This window comes from Felis catus, chromosome C1 (assembly GCF_018350175.1).
Source record: "Felis catus isolate Fca126 chromosome C1, F.catus_Fca126_mat1.0, whole genome shotgun sequence".
NCBI lineage: Eukaryota > Metazoa > Chordata > Mammalia > Carnivora > Felidae > Felis > Felis catus.
In genome coordinates, this window is record NC_058375.1 from 144,408,286 (window position 1) to 144,430,070 (window position 21,785).

General features: G+C 36.1%; 1 protein-coding gene and 1 long non-coding RNA gene across 7 annotated transcripts in view; one reads left to right on the plus strand and one right to left on the minus strand.

The window, feature by feature from the left end:
• GALNT13 (polypeptide N-acetylgalactosaminyltransferase 13) overlaps positions 1-21,785 on the plus strand; it is a 581,924-nt gene that overhangs the window by 385,050 nt on the left and 175,089 nt on the right. The gene's annotated exons all lie outside the window — the stretch shown is intronic.
• Positions 549-20,479, minus strand: LOC123379153. Its single transcript, XR_006583209.1, has 3 exons — positions 18,960-20,479; positions 17,499-17,541; positions 549-682 (listed from the first exon to the last, which is right to left on the minus strand). It is a non-coding gene; the product is annotated as an uncharacterized LOC123379153 (long non-coding RNA).

Consider the following 21,785-nt stretch of genomic DNA (forward strand, 5'->3'; position numbering starts at 1 on the left):
CATCTGTTTTGTATCTTAAATTCCATATATGAGTGAAATTATATATATTTGTCTTTCTCTGACTGACTTATTTCACTTAGTATAATACATTCTAGTTCCATTCACATTGTTGCAAATGGCAAGATTTCATTCCTTTTGATCACCGAGTATTATTCCATTGTATATAAATATATGTCATATCTTCTTTACCCATTCATCAGTTGATGGACATTTTGGACTCTTTCCATACTTTGTTATAGTCAATAGTGGCTGCTATGAACATTGGAGTGCATATGCCCCTTTGAATCCATACTCCTGTATCATTTGGATAAATACCTAGTAGTGTAATTGCTGGATCGTAGGGTAGTTCTATTTTTAATTTTTTGAGGAACCTCCATACTGTTTTCCAAAGTGGCAACACCAGTTTGTATTCCTACCATCAGCTCAAAAGTGTTCCCCTTTCTCCACATCCTCGCCAACATTGGTTGTTGCCTGCGTTGTTAATTTTAGCCATTCTGATAGTGTAAGGTGATATCTCATTGTGGTTTTGATTTGCATTTCCCTGATGATGAGTGATGTTGAGCATGTTTTCATGTGTCTGTTAGCCATCTGGATGTCTTCTTTGGAAAAGTTTCTGTTCATGTCTTTTCCCCATTTCTTCATCGGATTATTTGTTTTTTGGTACAATACACTTCTAAATAGCCTGTGGATCAAAAAAGGAGTCAAAAGTGAAATTAATCATTTTTTAACTGAATGAAAATGAAAACACAGCATATTAAAGTTTGTGGTACCACTAAAGCAATACTTAGAGGGAGTTCATAGCATTAAACATCTATATTATAAACAAGAAAATAAGATCTAAAATTAATGAGTTCAGATTCCACATTCATAAAAGAGGGGGGAAAAGGAGAGTAAACCCAAAATATCTAAGAAAAAAGGAAATAATAAAGATTGAAGCCAAAATTACGAAATATAAAAGAGGAAAAGTTTAGATGAAAGCAATGAAATAAAAAGCTGTTTCCTTGAGAAGATCAATAAAACTGATAAATTTCTAGCCAAATTTAATAGGAAAAATAGAGAGAAGACACAAAATACCAATATTAAGAATGAGCAAGCTAACTTCATTATGGATTCTACAAATATTTAAAGTGTTATAAAGTAATGTTATTAACAATATTATGACAACAAACTTGACAGCTTCGATAAAATAGACTACTTCCACAAAAGACTCAAATTATCAATGCTTACAAGAAAACATAAATCAAGCAAATACCCCTGTATCAAGGAAAGAATTTGTGGTGTAAAAAAAATTTTACAAAAGAAACTCTATGTCAGATGACCTCACTGGTGGATTCTACCAAGCATTTTGGGCAGAAATACAAACAGTTCTACTCAAACTTCCAGAAAACTGAAGAGGATATACCTCCTAACTCAAACTACTAACTAACTCCTAACTAACTCCTAACTATTACTAACTGCAAACTCAAATCACAAAACTTGACAGACATTACAAGAATAAAAACAAATGAGTAAAAAAAGGGGAGTATTGTCAATATATATTGCTGGAACAACTGGATATCCATGTGGACAAAAATTTCTTAAATCCATACCTCACACTATTTAAAAATTTATTCAAAATATAAAACCTAAAATTATAAAAGGAAGTATAAGAGAAAAACTTTTCTACCTTTGAGTAGACAACCCATAGAAGTACAAATTGATACATTGGACTTCATCAAGGTGAAAACTTTTGCTCTTTAAAGCCACCATCAAGACGTTGAAAGAAAAAGGCACTCGATAGGAAGAAATTGTCAACAAATAATATACCTGATAATAGACTTGTATCAGAAAAAAAAAGACACTTAAAACTCAATATTAAAAAAAAAAACAATTAGAAAATGGCTCAAAGCTTTGAACAGACACTTCACTAAGGCAGGCATAAAGATGACAGGTAAGCACATGAGAAAATCCTTAATGTTATTAGAGAAATGGAATTAAAGCCATAATGAAATAACACTATGCATCTATTAGAACTGCAAAAGTTAAAAAGGACCTTGTTGGTGAGAATTTGGAATAACTATACACGCAATGGAGCTGGGAGTGTAAAATGGTACAATAACTGGGAAACAGTTTTACTTTTTTTTTTCTTTTTAAATGTTTTACTTTTATTTTTATTTTTGAGAGAGAGAGAGTCAAAGCATTAGCAGGTGAGGGGCAGAGAGAGAAAGGGAGACACAGGATCCAAAGCAGGCTCCAGGCTCTGAGCTGTCAGCACAGGGCCCGATGCGGGTCTTGAACTCACACACCACGAGAATATGACCTGAGCTGAACCATGAGATTATGACCTGAGCCGAAATCAGACATTCAACAGACTGAGCCACCCAGGCACCCTGTTTTTACTTTTTCTTAAGCAACTCTTAGCTATTGCTCAAAGGAAAGGAAAACATAAGTTCATACAAAGAGATGTGTACTAATGTTCATAGCAGTTTTATTTACAATAGCCAAAAGCCAGAAACAATCCAAATGTCCATCAAAAGGTGAATGGATAAACTATGGATTATCCATACATGGAGTACTACTGAGAAAAATAAAGGAACTATTGATACACCCTACAAAATTTTGAATTTTGAAATAATTAACTCTGAATCAAACAAGCTAGACCAAATAGATTCCATACTGTATGAGACAATTCATATAAATTTTTAGTAAATTCAAGCTAATCTGCAAGTGACAAAAAGCAGGTAAGTTGTCCATGAATAGGCTATTGGGATGGGAGAGGAGAAGTGGAAGGAGGGGGCACATGAAAACTTAGGAGGGTAATGGATGTATTCATTTATCGTTATTGTTGTGATGGTTTTGCATACGTAGTTTAAATATATACAGTTCAATATATGTTAATTATACTCAATAAAGCTGTAAAAATATAAACACACACACACACTCTGCAGACATCCTCCAAGGAGAAAGAAATGAAGGGAAAATGTAATAGATGGTATCTAGTCAACTGTAGACCTCTCTACTTTAGTCTAGATTCTCACTACATGTTAGCCCAGTTACTTTTAAATACCATATTTATCAGAGTCTAATAATTTCAGGGCAAATTGTGTGGATTAAATGAGATTTATTGAACTTTTCAATAAGCTCTACCATACTATGGAAATATGAATTTTATTATTATCATTACCCTTAAAATATCAGCTATTTTGTCAATAACCAACATTTTAATCAGCAGGATGGAATTTTCTTTAAATGCCTCAATTTTCTTTTTCTTCCAAATCACAATGAAAACAGCAGTATATTTATCTGAAGGATATAACCAAGTAGAATGTCTTATGATGTGAAATCCATTTATTTCCAAATTGCACAAGCAATGAAGTGGAAAAGAAATGGAGCTGACATAATAAATAATGGAAAAATGAAAGGCAAAGGTTCTTACTGAACAGAAAAGTATGGTAAATGAGACAAAGAAGTTTGTAGACTTTTTGGGGATTATAGTATCCAGGTTCTTGAAAGTATTTAAAGAAAGTAAAGAACTTCCTAGAAATGTCCACACAATTCAAATATTGACAAGTAAAAATTTCAGTTATGATAATTTGTTAGAAATCACTTTAGAGAAAAAAATCTAATTATTTTTTAGAACTCTGCCTTTTTTAAAATTTATTTCATGCAAATTTGAGCAGAGTGGATTATCAGTGTGTAAAACTTGACTGTGTTCGTTTATTTGGTTATAGAAACTGGATTATCATGGAAATATTTCAGTTAAGTGAACTTAATCTCACCAGATTCATGTGTTGTCCACAATTTTGGTGGACATGATTTTGTGGAACCCTTTCCTTTAAATATAATAAAGCACTTTCTTCATGTTAATATAGAGATTTCTTAGCCTCTTTTTCCCCTAGCTTCATCGAGGTATAATTGACAAATAAAAATTGTATATATTTGAAGTTTCCAACACGATTTGACAATATATTTTGTCAAATGATTACCACTATCAAACTAATGAACACATCCATCACCTAAGATAGTCACTTGTGTGTGTGTGTGTGTGTGAGAGAGAGAGAGAGAGAGACAAGAACAGTTAAGATCCACCCTCACCAAATTTCAAGTATGTGATATAACATTATTAAGTATAGTCACCATACTGTACGTTAGATCACAGAACTTATTCATCTCATAAGTGAAAATGTGTACCCTTATAACCTCTTTTCTAAAAAAAAGCTAGGAGATCATAAATGAGATCATGTTCATATGTAGACTCATTAAAGATTATAAACCAATATTAATGATTATTTGGTCCATCAGACTTTCCTCTGGTTACCTATTTGGTGCAAGATAAACCTTAAACTTAAACCTAAAAATGTTTATAATTAGCTCTTCTGGCATCTGGGCAACCACTCTACCCTAAACCATTGTTTAAACATATCTCTTTATTCAACCATTTTATTCTTTATTTAATTAAAACCACAGAATAAAATATCTCCAGGTAAGAGGTAGCTGAGACATTGTTTCTAAAGACCGTATTACATCTATTATATATGTTTAAGCATTTGGGTCAGTAGGAGCCATATGGTATTCAATTAAGCCGTCTATAGAGGACTCAATTTTTCCAAAATAAATGTTCTAGAATTTTATTTTGAATGTTAATTACAACAAATACCTGATTTCATATGGTTCGTTAGAAAAAACAGGTGAATAACAGGAAATTATATATTAATTAAACTTTAGAAGAATGTTAGCAAACATTAACAGAACTTGTTTGGCTTTTAAAGCTTGTAATAGTCTAAGGCTTGGTTATTTTGATGTGGTAGCTATACCTCTTCATTTAAGCTATTCTGGCGCACAAAACCAGATGTGAGAATAAACTTATATTGGATGGTCATTGACATGATTCTTCACCTTCCAAACATACTACATGGAGACATATTTTTAGAAATATAAGGCATTGTAGGAGACTTAGGGATGCCAGAAGTTGTTATTAATCCCTGACTGTTTTTAATAGTCACTTAATTATCTCTTAAAGTGTTTTTTTTTGAAAAATAATTTTTTGTGTTGTCTGTACCATTCACAGTCTAAAGCCTTCTAGAACTAACATTTACTGCTTCTTTTTCATAACTTCTCACAGTCTTATCACGTGAGTGTTTCTTTGGAAAATGTAAACGTGTACTATATTTACCAACCTGGAAATACACTCATCTAATGTCTTTCCCATTCTTACACTCTATTTGCTATTCTATCCATTTATCTACCTATCTATCTATCTATCTATCTATTTATCTATCTATGAAGTCTAGGTGAATGTGAATAATTAAATATTTCTGAAGACCCGGAATGTACATCTTTAGTAGTAGTTATTATAAAGGAAGGATATAATGTGATAAAAAATGTATGTATTTAAGAAGTTTATAGCATAAATGTCTGTATTGCAAATGAGTGCTGAGTGATGCTCACCAGACATCCTGAAGGAATTGAGGCTCAGATAATTAAGAGAAGTGGGAAATTATGAAACTCTGGAACATGGATAGGAATTAAATGCATAGAAAGAGGAAGAAATTGAATTAAAATGATATAAAATAATACATTTTTGTTTCCATAAATGTATAAAGCAGAGATGAATTACATTTTTATAATTTTATTTGAAAATACACATTGGAAATATATTTTTTTAAAGATCACTCTAAGTTTTGTTCAATCTTCTTGGATTAAACTGTTTAATGGAAATAAAGGTACACCAAGAAGAAGCTATTGATTTCCAAACTGTGATAACAGCATCTTTGGCAATATTGTTCTTTAACAAATACAGGAATATTTCAAACATTCTAGGCAGAATTTCCCTGTATATATCAATAAGCCAGGTATACCTGGCTTTTTCAGTGAGTTTTAGTGCATTGAGAAACTTAACAATCAGTATTAGAGACAAATATCTCAAATGTTGGGAAACACACCCCAATTCTGTGACTGTTTTTTGACGCTTCTCTGCTAACATGTACAGATATCTTATGCACACCCACATGAACTATAAAAATCTTTATGATCCTTCTGATCCTAAATATGAAAGACCTCAGTTTAACTGTTTGAATTTATGGCAGTAAAAAGAGCTATATGAAGAATGTTAATTTGCTCAGAAGTATTGCACAGAAAAGTTTGACACCTTTCATTATGGCTAAGCTTACTAACACCTCCTATTAAGTGTACTTAATCATTAAAAAATGGTCCTGAGAAGTAAGGCAATTATCCTACTGATTTACATTTGAAGGGAATCTAAAATATTCTGATAATGAAATGTTTAACTTTCTTTTTGTATCTAAATGTGTGCTGCTGTGAATTAGATTTAAACTATTTATTTTACAAATTAAGGTTCTATTTTTGCTTCATGGAAAGGGCAAGTTAAATAACTTCTAAACAGATTTCTACTATTGACATTCGAAGAATCATTGACATATACTGTGTTTGATTAAAAGAAATAAACCTGACATTAAATTCAAATAAAGTGTGCGAACTTAGTTCAGAAAATATACTCATGGTAATTTAGATCTTATGCTAGAGGATGATGATAGACAATAAATCCGTAAAGAAAATTAATCCCTTAGTCTCAGGTAACGACAAGTGCACTGAAGAAAATAATATGAGAGGTGGAGACCTGCACTATGTTAGAGTGGTCAGGGAAGACTTCTAGGGAGGCATTTTAGCTAAGACCGAACTGACAACAAGAATCCAGCTGCACAAGGATTTATTCTGAGGGAAAATATTCAAGGTAGAGCAGAATGCAAGATGGAGTAAATACAAAAGGCCTTAGACAACTATGAAATGATGAGCTGAATTCTCTCATTCCAAATAAGATCACAAATATCCTAAGGCTTTTGGAGAAGGAAAGTTTTCTTGTTCAAGGATTAAGAAATAATCAGTCTCTCAGAACAATATTTGGTTGATTGATTTATTAAGCCAATAGTTAATATGTACCTGCTATGTACTATGCACTGTACTAGCTACTAGAGATGTAGAAATGAACAAAAATGGTGTTTATTTTTTGATGAGGCTTTACATTTACATAGCACTTTGTAGAATTCTTTTACACATATATGATCATAATACGTCTCAGCATGGGTTAAATATATGAGGAGTTTTCTCCCCCATAGATTTAGTTTTATCTTTATTGCCCTTTGTAATGTTTGTATTATACTTCAGGTTACCTCTCTGTAGCAGCCAGGTATCAACCTACCCTCATTTTACCCATCAATAAATATAGTTATAAACTTAGACCTGCATTCCACAGTGTGGTTGTTATATATAAGAGATGTGGTTCTTGATCTCTCTTAGAGACTCCAGTATGGTCTAGGTATTGTCTGCAAGTTCAGATATAAAGTGCATCAAGTTCAAAAGAAGGACAGATTTCTGTGATGGAGGATAGTCAGGGAAGAATCTATAAATTAAAAATCCAAGGGTCTTTTCTTTTAGACAAGGAGAGAGGAGAGGAACAGGGGCTAGAAACTGGCAAGCTCTCAGATCTGTATTCCTGTGGCCCTGCTTTGTGCTTGGAGCCATACCTAAGTTTCGGCTAGAATATCTGGTCTCCCCACCTTTTATTTTCCCTCTTGAAAATTATATGAATAACATATAACTAAATCATGAAATATGTATTTTGCGGAACTACGATTCAAGTGACAATTAATGAAGTATCCATTAAAAACTCATGAAATTGAGCCTATTATTTTTATAAGCCCATATTTGCTCCATTAAAAAATTTTAGGACAGAGTTCTAAAAGTGTTGTTTTTATATAAGTGCATTCAGTTGAGAAACCTAGTGCACCTTGCTAGCCAAACTTAATGCATTCAGAATTGAATTCATGCACTTTTTATTAAAGAGCTAAATTTAAATCTCTATGGTAACTACTGCAATAAATGTGCAACGTCTTAAGCTATGATTATACTGTCACACTTAGTGATGTCTATCTTAAGTACATGACTACCAATCGTTTTACTGTTGTTCTAGTCAACCAGAAATGTAGTTAAAAAAGGAAACCAATTATGAGATTTATTTAAATAAGGCTGACTGATTTCAGCAATAACAGATTTTAGATACTAGGAATGATTCTTTTGAAGGTGTGAAATAATGTTGAGGGAAGACTTTGATTCAACTGTTCAGAAATTGAGTATTAAGTACCAATAAAAGTCAGTTTTAAGTATCATTTGAAAGGTAGTCTGATACTTTATGTTGTATCTTTGTGTTTTTAAACTTTACTAAACTTTTTTATTATACTTTTATATTTTATTAAGCTTTTTAATTTTATTTTATTTGGTAGTTGTAGATTTTTAATGTATTTTTTAAATGAGCCTTAAAAATAAATCCAAATTAACAGTTTTACGACATCTGAAAATATTCAAACTTTATGAATTGAAAAATTTTAAAATCCTTTACAATCAAAGTAGCCACTGGTTTACACTGCAAATAGGGTAAAATTGAAATAAAAATTTTGGTATAGAGGGGCACCAGGATGGCTTAGTCTGTTAAGCATCCGACTTGAGCCCAGGTCATGATCTCATGGCTCGTGGGTTCCACCTGTGGGTTAGAGCCCACACTGGACTCTCAGCTGTCAGCACAGAACCCGCTTCAGATACTCTGTCTCCCTCTTTCTCCCCCTCCCCCAGTTGTGCTCTCTCTCTCCCTCTCTCAAAAATAAACATTAAAAAAAATTGATGTAGAATTATTAGCACTTCTCATCATTATGTGTCTGAATGCTAAAATATGTTTCTGCACGAACTACTCCATTATCCAAAATTTGACTACATTTTTCTATTTATTTCATTACTTCATAGTCCAGCAACATGCAATTCCAATTTTGTATTTTTTCTCTATTTAATTGGTCAACCATGTTCTTTATGTTTATATTTAAATTCTGTATTTTAATTGGCCAATCAACTTTATATTCTGTATTTTTAACTGGTCAAACAAAGCTATTGGGATTTGAACAATTATCAGACCTTTTAGAATTCTTGAGTTAATATAAGAATCCATAAATAAATTATTCAAGAGCAAAGTGAAATTCTATAATGATGTATTTGGATAGTGATTAAGACTGATGTAAGACTCACGCTCCTTGATCACGCTCCAGATCATTTTCTGGCCCTTTAGAGAAGACCCCAGGAGCTACACGCTTTCGTTCCTCATTTTGAGAACAGAATAGAAACTCTTGACTCTTTAAGGTCATGAAAAGTTGAAGATGTACCTGAAGAAGTTGGAAATGTGTTGCAAGTGTGGAGGCAAAGTATAGGGAAGGTGACAGATTTGAGTTAGCTTTACAGAATTTATAATTAAATGAGCGTGTGAGGATCAATGAGTTTGCCAAGAAAGAAAATAGGGAGAGCAGAAGAGCAAGACATGTCCTTAGGTAGCACCTACATTTAGAGGTGGGAGAATAAAAGAGAAAGTGAATGCTAAGTCAAAGCTGTCAGAGAAGAACAAATATATATCAAAAAAAACTTAGAAAGTTATGGTGATTGTCAACAGTGTCAAATGTTGCAGAGAAGTAAGAAAGAATAATGAAAGCTCATAAAAAAAGCTTTATGAGCAGTTGCAGATGATAGAATCAAGATACTAGAATATAAGATCTGAAGAAAATTGGATTGTGAAGATATGTAGACAAAAGAACTTTTTAAGAAGTTCCCAGCAAATCAGAAAGAAAACACATAGTAACTTAAAGGGTAAATATGACCAAACTAATTCCTTTGTATTTACTATCCTTTTATTTTATCATAGGGGGTAGAATAAAATGTAAGCTTATAGGAAAGAGTAGAAAAAGTAGGTGATATTGAAAAAGAAGGAAGGCACAAGTGATGAGATACATACCTGAAGGTGTTGAAAGATTATTATAGAGATAATAAAAGTTGTCTGTGCAACACTTCCTAGTTTATAAGTTTTGTGCTCATTATTCCACCATGTCTGTACCAGAACACTGTGGATGAGTAGCCATTACTGTCTTATTCTTTTTTTTAATTTTTTAAAAAAAAATTATTCATCTTTGAGAGACAGAGAGAGAGAGAGAGAGGGAGCGTGAGTGGGGGAGGAGCAGAGAGAGAGAGAGAGAGAGAAACAGAATCTGAAGCAGGCTCCAGGCTCTGAGCTGTCAGCACAGAGCCCGATGCAGGACCTGAACTCACTGGCTGCGAGATCATGATCTGAGCTGAAGTGGGAAGTCAGCTGCTTAACCGACTGAGCCACCCAGGTGCCCCATTACTGTCTTATTCTTTAACTAATGATTTTAAATTTCAAAGAAACTAAGACATGTAAATAGAAATTTGCAAGGCTGAACATTAAACCCATGTCTTTTGCTCCTAGTCTAGTCCTCCCCTATTCTGAGTTCAAGATCCCAAAGGCAGGGTTTAATTTTGGAAGGGAGAGTTGACTCATTTTCCTAAAGAAGAAACTAGGGCAATATGAGATGTTTCAAGGTGGAAATGCATAGAAAGTCAGGTCAGCTGTTCTTGAATTCAAAAAAAGTAGAAAGCCAGAAATTCTCTCCAGAGACGATGGTCCTGATAACAGGTTTTGCTAAGAGGAGCAAGTTTCGGATTAAACACATCTTCAGCAAGCATGTGAACGAGCATTGATGTTCCCTATTAAACAATCTTTAAATGTCAAAACAGTAACATCTTGCAATTCTAATGAAACAGAGACTGGAAACTTACCTTCACTGTGCTTAAGCATCATATCTGGATAAATAAACTTTGCCCTGCACTCTCTTTTTTTTTGTGACGAAGTGAGCAAAGTAACATGCTAAACGTGACTATTTTCACTCTCCTTTTAAAGTGTAATGCAGCCTACAATGACTACTACCAATTTATTTTTAAAAGATCAAAAACCGTCAAAGTACAATATTATTTTCCTTCACGGTGGGTCTTGTGGGTATTTGTAATGAGTGCTGGAGGTGACATCAATATGGATATTTTTATATCTTTCACATTTATCTCACTAAGCATTTTATGACCAAAAAAAAAAGAAAAAAAAGAAAAAGATGCCTGTAAGGTGATTTTTGGAAGGGAATCATAGTTTTCCACTGATAGCATTAGAGCTTTATATGTGCTCCCTAGGGAAAGTATTTATCTGAGGCAAAACTTATAGCTTCCTATAAAAATGTTTCAGGTCCAGGACAAGAAACAAAATGTCTCTAGCTGACTAAAAACTAAGAAAAGAAAATCCTGTCCATGAAAGGATGACTGTTAGGATAAGTGCCTCTTAAAACAGTCCTTTTGTTGTAGGCAGGACAGACTACTCTTCAACTGTCAAATGCAAATTGATGACTGGACTTTAATGTGCCCAGTACTAACACTCACAACTAGACGGGGCTGCAAGCCACTTGAAGACAGAGAGCCGCGCTTGGTTATTCTTCCTCTATGCCCCAGAGCCCAGCATGGTGCTTATCACAAAGTTAATGGCTACTATCTGTTTGTCAAAGACACCAGCCAAGGCCTAAGGGAAAATGCTTGAGAGGGGAGAGGTCATTTCCTCTTCTCAGGGCCATACATTTGAAAAGCATTGGACGACTTTACAAGTTACACAGGAAATTTCATTTAATCTAAAATCCTGGGGCCGCAACCAGGGAGGTGGACGGTTTATAGATGGAGATATCAAGTAACTGAAGGATAACTCTTTCTGAGGTACCAAGGTTCTTCCCTTACCCCATTCAAGTACTTTTTAAGTATCTCTGGCATCCATAAAAAGGGCAGGAGATGCTGTCACACACTGCAGCTGGGTACCCAGGTGGTCTACTGATATTCAAAGAGGACTGTTTTGGCATGGATTCTAGGGCAGCTTCATGCAGCTGCCAGGAGCCGCTCTGTGGCTGGAAGCAGCAGATGTTACTAGTATCTGACAGGCAATCAGATCATCCAACATGGGAGGACACCAAGGTAAAATGCAAAATATCTGACCCAAATATCATTTAATAAATCACAGACCCTTTTTCTCCAGTTCTCAAAAATTGCATCTAAATACAGTTTTTTTCCACATTCAAGATTTATTCATAGGATTAATTATACAATGAGGAAAGCACAAATTCCAATAATTGTACCTTTGTCTTCATTAATATTCCCCTTAAATGCATTGAAAATACTTCCAAAACCTCTAGTGTTTATCACACTTTAAAACTGATAGTTGAAAGATAAAAGAGTATGACTGTCTCACATATTATTTCTCTTGCTCTTTTATGAATTAATCTGCTTGTAGTAATCTATGCTAATATAAAAAGCAATACTTTTTTATAAATATGACAAGCTAGACACTAATTTTCTTAAGCAGAGCCACCTTATATTACGGAGGATTTGCAATATCTGGTAGGCTGTTTTATGTTCTTCATTTCTTGCCTGCTATACTCATACATGTCATTTAAGCGGAAGATACAAGATTTGCCATAACACAATCAGGATCTAGAGGAGAATTGGGAATTTCTTCAATATCAGAAGTCCTGATAAGATGTGGAATAATGACAAGTTACAATTCTCCTGACACTGAGAAATACAGTGGCCATCATATGCTATAATTCTGAAGGTCAGACAGCTCCAAGGCAGAGGAAGTCATTGGAAGGCAAAAGGTGATAGTAGAATGTACATTATAAAATGTTGGTGTGTATATGTTGGAGGTATCTCTACTATGCATCTTAATTGATGGGAATGGGTGTTTGTATATGAGGAGAGTGGGAGATGTGATTAAAAAGCTCCTGTTTGTAACCCCTACCATCTCACCCTACCTCTGATGCACACTGGTTCATATTCAGACTGTCTCAGCTCTATTCCAAAACAGTTCCCTCACTTCCAGCCACACCCAGTATAAGCACACCCTTCCATTCTTCTTCTCTATTTTCTCCTTCCTTGTCTTCCTTTCACTCCCCTCCCTCTCCCTTCCGCCCCCAACTCTCAAGAGTCATTTGCTAAGTCTTAGGCAAAGTAAAAAGATGGTTGGGTTGTCGCTTTGCCAAAGACTTAGCAAATGACTCTTGAGAGTTGAGGGTGCAAGGGAGCGGGAGGGGAGTGAAAGGAAGGCAGACTTATTTCAGGATTAATGTGTTAGGTCCTATAGAAAATGAGTAGGTGTAAAAGCGTCCATTTTGAATTTGAGGCTTTCATGAAATGTATTTCTAGGTTGGAAAGAGATCACAGATTCAGGATGTCCAAGGATGAAAAGTACTTTGGAAGGGAAAGTACTTGATAACTAGATATTTTTGTATCAAATTGATGGGAAATATGAAATAGTATAGGTTCAATTTAGGATTGTCTGTATTTAATACCAATATGAAAATAAAATCTCTGGGGCTCCTGGGTGGCTCAGTTGGTTAAGCATTTAACTCTTGATTTCAGCTGAGGTCATGATCAGATGGTTGATGAGATCAAGCCCTGCATCAGGCTCTGTGCTGACACAGTGAGGACCCTGCTTGAGATTCTCTCTCTCTCAATCTCAAAATAAATTAAAAAAATAAAAAATGAAAATAAAATAAAATCTTCACAATACTCTAATATATAGTGATTTCCTGAAAAATTCTCTGAAAGAAGAAAAGTACTTTTGTGATTTCCCTTGTTTTATAACATTTATGACCTTTCTTAAATAGGACACTCCCAAAACATGCACATACACACAATGACTGCCTCATAATATTTATAGTGTTATCCCTTTCATACTTTCTCATGTTTAAAGAATAATATCTACACAGCATGTACTTCTAATACAGCTAAAGTCAAGTCAACTTGCCTAAGTAGGGAAATGTTGATTAAAATTTTGGGGAGATGTGTCATTCCTATCTAAAAATGATGTCTAAAAGTGGTCATATACCCTATACAAAGGGATCAATCTGAATCCTAGAAATCTGGAAGAAAATTTAGCCATTATCAACCTCAGTTCCTCTTCTTTTACATGTGAGTTTTGTGAGGCCTCTCAAGATTAAGTGACTTATTCCAATTTCTATAATCAGTTTTTATTTCAAGTCAAGAATATAGCTTTCCAATTTCGAATCTGATGCTTTCTTTTCTTTTCCATAAAAATGATTATTTTTGCTTTAAGCATTAAATTATCCGGTAGTGGGTAGATTCCTTGGGCATGTTGACTCTGTGATCTCTTGCAACTCAGGTGCACACTTAAAGTCCATACAGCAGCTTGCATACAAGAGTCTTTATCTTGAGATGTTACAATACCAGCTCTAGAGTGCCCTTCCAGATCACATAAATCTCCCCAATTATACTGTGGAGTGAAAACTAGGTCAAGAGTCAAACCAACCAATTAAAGCAGATATTCCCTCCAGTCAAAACAACTATGTGGAATAACTGGAAAATTTCATGTCAAGAGTAAATAGAAATGACTACTGAACACCTTGTACCAGCCCCTTTCGATTAATGACTTCTGTGCCTCTTGTGTTTGTGCTAACCTATCAAGGACCATAGTGCCTTCAGGATCTCACTAAGTCTCTTTTAGACTTTGTTTCTGTTGTAAGATTAAAGGATTTGTCATCAGTCTACTTGAATATGTATAAACAAAGTGGAGAGTTGAAGTGCTGAGAGGGATTATTCACAACAAACAATACACGTAGAATGAAATAGTTTGAAAATTGAGTAATCATTGTTTTATTTCAGTTTTCCCTTTGCCAGAACTGAGAAAAGGAATCACGTTTGGTTTCTAATTGCATCTCATGGTAGACACATTTTGTGTATGCTGTGTAACTTTCTAGATTTCCCTATATCACTATTAATAGATTAATCAGTCATGTCAGTATATATCAGCACCAAGATCAGCAAAACATCGTAAACCATGTAAGCCCCGATTTAATGGTAAATTTAAGTTCTGGGTTTTTTTGTGTGTGTGTGTTTTGTTGTTGTTGTTGTTGTTGTTGTTTGTTTGTCTTTTACTATATGTGACTTATGCTGATTTCATGAAGTAAAACATGTGATGATGGAATTCAATTTCATAAAGTGAAACACGTATTACTCCCCACAGAGAGATAATAATATAGATGGGGAGATAAGATTACTATATGTAAATAGTGTATATATACATAAACATACATACACACAAATATACATGCACAGACACACACACAAGAACATTTTATAAGATGACAGTCCGTATAGAATTGAGAGCTGCATGGGGTGACGTGATGAGGAGGAACGGCTGTGAGTCAGTGGAACCTGAGACCCATGAAATCTGGTAGTTGAGAACTGTTTCCCAAAACAAAATGTATGGTTGGGCCTAATAGGGACCCATAGACAAGGCCTATAGACAAGGGAAAACACATACATTAATTATTAATCTTAATTCCCCAAATTATATCAAGTTATTACAGGGGTGCCCGGGTGGCTCAGTTGGTTGACCTTCCGACTTCGGCTCAGGTCATGGTCTCGTGGTTCGTGAGTTTGAGCCCCGTCTCAGGCTCTGTGCTGACAGTTCAAAGCCTGGAGCCTGCTTCGGATTCTGTGTCTCCCTCTCTTTCTGCCCCTCCCCCGCTCATGCTCTGCCCCCCCCCCTCTCTAAAATAAGTAAACATTAAAAAAAGTTTTTTTTAAGCTAATACATTCCTCTGTTTTCATTATCATCACTCTGGTCCAAGTCATCATCATCTCTTCCCTAGATTACTGAGATAACCTCTAAAGAAATCTCTCTATTTGCTCCATTTCAATCCATTTTTCACATAAAGGCTAAATATCTTTGCGAGCGCCGAACTGCCTCAATCCTCACAACAAACCTCTCTGCAGTTGGTTCTGCTAGTCTCGTGTTCTTACCTGAGACTTGAAGCACAGAAGGATGAAGTCACCAAGTTCACCCTGCTAGTAAGTGTCAGGGCTAGGGTATGACCTCAGGAGCTAGAGCCTGTAGCATCATAACTATTGTGCTCTGTGGCCTCTGTGGTATATTGTGGTTGCTACTAAGGCCATATTAAACAGTGACTTTGTGCCAGAGATAGTATGTGTGTGGGTTGGGGGCAGGGGCATAAAGATTAGTATAAAAACAAGCAGCTGCATGAATTTGGCACAACAGGTGTAAAATTAGAAGGAGAAGCACTAGAACTGAGATTGCAAAGTTGGAGCTTATGAAGTTTACGAACCTTAATTAAAATGTCACTGATGTAGGTGCCGAAAAACATGAAAAGAATAATGTATGTTAGTTAATTGTCTTCTAGCTGGGGGAAGAAACTCAAGTAGATAATCAAATGAGCAATGGGCATTTTACATTTTGATTAATAACCTTTTCCATCATCAAAAGACACTCATAAAAATATCTGGGAAAGAAAACAAGTAACTAGCTGGCTTCAATTCTCTGTGGATAAAAGGACAGTTTGTATTTCATACATGGTCAAATTTACTTGAGAGAGATACACTATACAAGTATTAATCTGTTGGAAGCCTGGAAAATAAAAATCAGATATGCTCAGTGATACAAAGTAATTTGGACATCACATGCTTGTGTGGATGAGACATCATGTTTTATTCAGTTTATGCTGTTTGTTCAGACACTGTAAAATAATTTCAGAGAACAAAATGTAGTGTTCTAATTGGAAACTAATTGGCTATTCTTTTAAACTCTGTGCTGTACCTAAATCCTTAGGCGTTAATATTACAATTCAAATAAAAGGCAAAAATGAAGGCAAAACTTACCAAGGTTTAAAAGAAAATATTTTTTAAGAAGCAACAATAAGCAAATTATCTACAGATATTGGTTTCCCTAAACAACAATGGAAGTTAAATAATATACAAATAACATTTAACTTCTTCCCAGGTGGAGTGTCAGGCACAGCGCTTGATATACACTATCTTATTTGAGTCTTAGGGAGTAGTTATTATTATGCCTATATTCCAGTGGGAAAATTAAGGCCTTAAAGACTTAAATAAGTTTTACAAATATGTGCAGATAGTAAGTGACAGAACCACTAGGAAGACTATTTGCTTATTTCCAAGCCCAAGTTCTTAATGAGTATGTCATACTTTTCCTTCCTTCTTTTCTTTGCTTCATTTCTTCCCCTTTTCTGAAATATTTATTGAAGATAACACCAAGGAAAATTATTATGGTATCATTGGGTCTCCACTCAACGTGAGTTCTTCCTACTTTAATATTTAATCATGTAGTTTTCTGGGCAACTGTTTATGTCTTAATTCTTTCACATTACTGAAGTGTCTACTAAGTACAGAGTACTTAGGTCAATATTTGGTCAATATTTTTTTAGTGTTTGTTTATTGTAAGAGAGAGAGTGAACGTGTGTGCACAAGTGGGGGAGGGGCAGAGAGAGAGGGAGAGAGAAAGAGAGAAAGCATGAGTATCTCAAGTAGCCTCCACGCTGTCAGCACAGAGCCCGACGAGGAGCTCAGTGTCACAAACCATGAGATCATGACCTGAGCCCAAATCAAGAGTCAGATGCTTAACCCACTGAGTCACCTAGGCGCCCCCTATTTGCTCCGTATTTGATCAATTAAGTGTTTTGCTTTTATATTACCTAACTGGGTGTTATTATGACCAGATATCAGCCTAACTAATACATAACGTTATGCATTCTTACCTTGATCTTTTCATTTTCATGCAAATTTTGAGGAGAGGTTTACCTGAGAAATGCAATATAAGTGTTAATCCACACATTTTGTAAATACTAGTGGCAATGCAAGATGTTCTCACTTTATTCCAGGAGTCAGTAGACTATGACTCACAAGCCAAGCCCGGGCCAGTAGTCACTGAGTTATGGAACAGTTACTTCTACTTCCATTACCTCTGCTAAATATACCTAAGAACTGCCTCCATCTGTGAGAGTCACAGTCAGGGGCAAGTTTGCTTTGTGTCTCAAAGTCAACAGCCATTACTGCATTATGCCTGTATATGTGCACACAGAGTCTCATTGCAAGTTAGCATGATAATAAAAAATCAACACTTTCATGTATCGTTACCTTTGCCTATGAGGCGGGAAAGGAAAGAGACTAACGGAACTCAATTTTTGAACATTTTCCAACTAGGTATCCTTGTTTTTGTGCACATATTCAGGGCATAGAACCAATAAGCCTACAAACCAGGGTAGGGCCAAGAAGTGACAGAGTGGAAATAAAGCATCCTCACTTACCCAGCTACAGTGCTAATCCGTATTTTCTAACAGGTAAACTGTGGACTCAGAAGACAATTGTCAGTCCCTGATTTGTAGGCAACAGGGCTTATTGAACAGCCTAAATTTAGAGAAGCACAAACTTAAAATGATTTTATTCCCTCCAATCATTGCAAAATGCTCTGAGGAGTATCCCTTTCCAATGCTGATGTCATTTAGGACAGACTCAAGAGCTTTCCAGCCGTTTCCACTTATTAAACGTACTAGTAATGCTCTGTTTCAGGCTTTGATTTCACAAGCAGGGCATACCTCAGATTCTCTTCTCTTCCTAGGCCCGTGCTGACATGAGCACTTGGAAGGGGGAAGGCAGGGTATTCCGGGTTGCCGCTCGCCCAGGGTATGTCAAATAGGAGGACTAGAGAAATGTGAGGTCTCATCTGATTTCATGTTTTACGATGGCCACTTGCTCAGTGTGGTCCCACTTGCTACTAGGGGCCGCCATCCATGAGTCTTGTATACACAGCTTCACTGTTTTCTCACAAGTGCTCTCAGCTTCACCTTCTATCCCTTCTGTTTTCCAAGGGCCTTTTGAGAGGGAAATCTTAGTTTCTTTCTCACCCTACGTGGTCTCCAACTGCCCTTCTCAATATTACGTCTCCTTGCTGATCTGCCATATTGCTAGTTTCACAGCTCATTTTCCCTCTTCTATATTCCATGATCTATAGCATTTGGGAACCACTAAAGTCTTGTTCAGTTGTCTCCAAAGACTACCCCTTCCCAGGATCACTGTATCACTGCACCTACCAACTCTGCTACAATAAGCTGTCCAATATGTCCCAGACCACCTCAGGTTTCTCTAGGACGTAAGTGTTTCCTATTTTATTAGCGTCATGCTTTTCCTGACACTCTAGGCTTTCCCACAAACTCACTCACCACATTGGGCTGTGTTCTTCTGGTAACACCAGGGTAGTCAGCTGATTGTACTGCTCAGCAAGTATCTAGCAGGGAGTGAAATGCCGGTCTCTTCTTCACTCATAGAGCTCCCCTATAGAAGTTGGTTGAAGGAAGAAAGAGGCTCTTCATTCATGCCTAATCTGTAGAACAGGAGGGGGCACGATGAAGAGAATATCTGAAATTCCCTCCAGGTGAAACACAGCATATGCTATTTCTTCTGAACTTGGGGCACATTGTGGAATGGCCTGGTCACAGTACAAATACCTGAGTACTTCACTAAATCATGATTTTCAGAGAGAGATAATGTGAATTCAGCCAAAGGGTTACTTTAATAATGTTAAAAAGGAAGATTGTATCATTTAGCCACCTTGTTTTTCATAAGCCATCAACCATGTCTAATGTTAATTGTTTGTGTTGTAACCCCCAGAGAACGTCCTCAATTCCCAACGCATGTTAAATAACCATTGGATTTGATTTTACTTGACCACTCTACTTAGATTGATACTCAGAGTATTTCCTTAAAAAATGCTATTTAAAACCCCTTAAAAATATGTCTACTTCATCTCATCATCTGCCAGGAATGCTTTTTTTTAATATTAATCTTGGAAGTTACTTTTGAGTTATCCAGTTTTTCATTCAACCAACATGCAATGATACCTCCTGTGTAACAAGCACTGGGCTTGGCTCAGGGGTGCAACATTGACCAGATAGCTCCACTGCCCTTTTAGAGTCTACAGGCTAGTTGGGGGGGGGGGGGGCGGGGATGCACAGCAAAACAAATACAAATATTACAGATTGTGATAAGCCAAGAAGGAAATATACAAGGTGCCATTGCAGAAGATAACTGGGCTGGGACCCTTTAAATATGGAAATTAGGGAAGAGCTGTCTGATGCAGTGATGTTTTAGCTAAGATGAGAAGTGTGGGAAAGAGGCAGTCAGGTGAAGGGCAGACAGAATTGTATTCCAGGTTTAGGGAAAGCCCTTGGCGAGGCTTCGGTGTGTACAAGGGTATGCGATTTGTTATTCTAGGAAATGGCAGAGGGCCAGGATCACCAGTGCTTATTGATAGAGGGAGAGACTCATGCAGGGTCTGAGAGGCCCTGCCTAAAGGATTTTGTTTATATTCACAGTTCAGTAAGAAACCATTGAAGTATTTAAACACAGAAGTAAAATTAAATAATTAAATTTTTAAAAGACTCCTCTGATTTCTCAGTACAAAACAAATTATAGGAAACACCAGTGAGAGCACCAAGACAGTTAAGAGTCCATTGCAATTGACCCACAAGAAATGTTGGTGATTAGGACAAGGATTGTGACAGAGAGACAGGGAGAGATGGATATACTGAGAATTATTTTTATAGATAGTAAAGCCAGGATTTGTTAACAGATTAAATATAAGTGATGAAAGGGGCGCCTGGGTGACTCAGTTGGTTAAGCATCTTGACTTCAGCTCAGGTCATGATCTCGCTGTCCGTGAGTTTGAGCCCCATGTCAGGCTCTGTGCTGACACCTCAGAGCCTGAAGCCTGCTTGGGATTCTGTGTCTCCCTCTCTCTCTGCCCCTCCCCCGCTCACACTCTGTTTTTCTCTGTCTCTCAAAAAATAAAATAAAATGTTAATAAAAATTAATATAAGTGATAGAAAAAGGAGAAATCTATAATGACTTCTAGGGTTTGCAAGGGAGAGAGGCTTCTGTTTTCTCTTTTATTTAGTTTTTCTTTTCTTTTCTTTCCTTTTTTTTTTTTTTTTTTGGATTGACCACATGAGTAAGTGGTGGCACTATTTATTGATGATTAAAAAGACAGACAGTGGATCAGTTAGTTGAGCACCGATTTCAGCTCAGGTCATGAGCTAGGAGTTCATGAGTTTGAGCCCTGCGTCGGGCTCTGTGCTGACAGCTCAGAGCCTGGAGCCTGCTTTGGATTCTGAGTCTCTCTCTCTCTGCCCCTCCCCCACTATGTGTTTGTCTCACTCTCTATCAAAAATAAATAAACATTTTAAAAAATTATTTAAAAAGAGAAAGAAAGTAAGATCTGGCTGACAAAGCCAGGATGAATCTGCAGTTCCACTTCAGACGTATTTATTTAGGTGTATCTGAGACACGCAAGAGGAGATACCCAGTAAATGTTTGGATACTCAGCTCTGGATCCCAGAGGAGAAGTCTGAGCTGAGATGTCACTGTTGACTTTGTGAGTATTCAGATCCTATGTAAGGTCATCGGAGTAAATAAGACCACCTGGAGAATGAGTAAAGGAAGGTGGAGGCTAACATTTAAATATTTACAGTGAAAATATGTAAACATTGAAGTACTGGGAGGGAAAGCAAGACAATCTAAGAGAGGAGTCAGCTAGATAGATATTCATCAAGGGAAAAGTTTGTGTTTTCCACCATGGCAGTTTTGAGGGAGCTGCAAAAACAGACAGCATTTCACTATGCATAGGGAGATGGATGAAAATTGAGGAAGGGAAACAACGCATATCAATAAACATTTGAAGCTAATTTACAGTGAGAGGAAGCAGAGAAATGAGGTACTTTGGACCAAGGGAAGAACTTTTTGTTGGGTTTGTAATCTTTTTAGTTGTTTATCTCTTTAAGAATCTATTTGAAAGATAAGAGATTTTAGGTTGGGGTGCCTGAGTGGCTCAGTCAGTTAAGCATCTGACTGGCTCAGATCATGATCTCCTTGTTTGTGGGTTCAAGCCCCACATGGGGCTCTGTGCTGAACTCAGAGCCTGGAGCCTGCTTCAGATTCCACTCCCTGATCATGCTCTGTCACTCTCCCTAAAAAATAAATAAACATAAAAG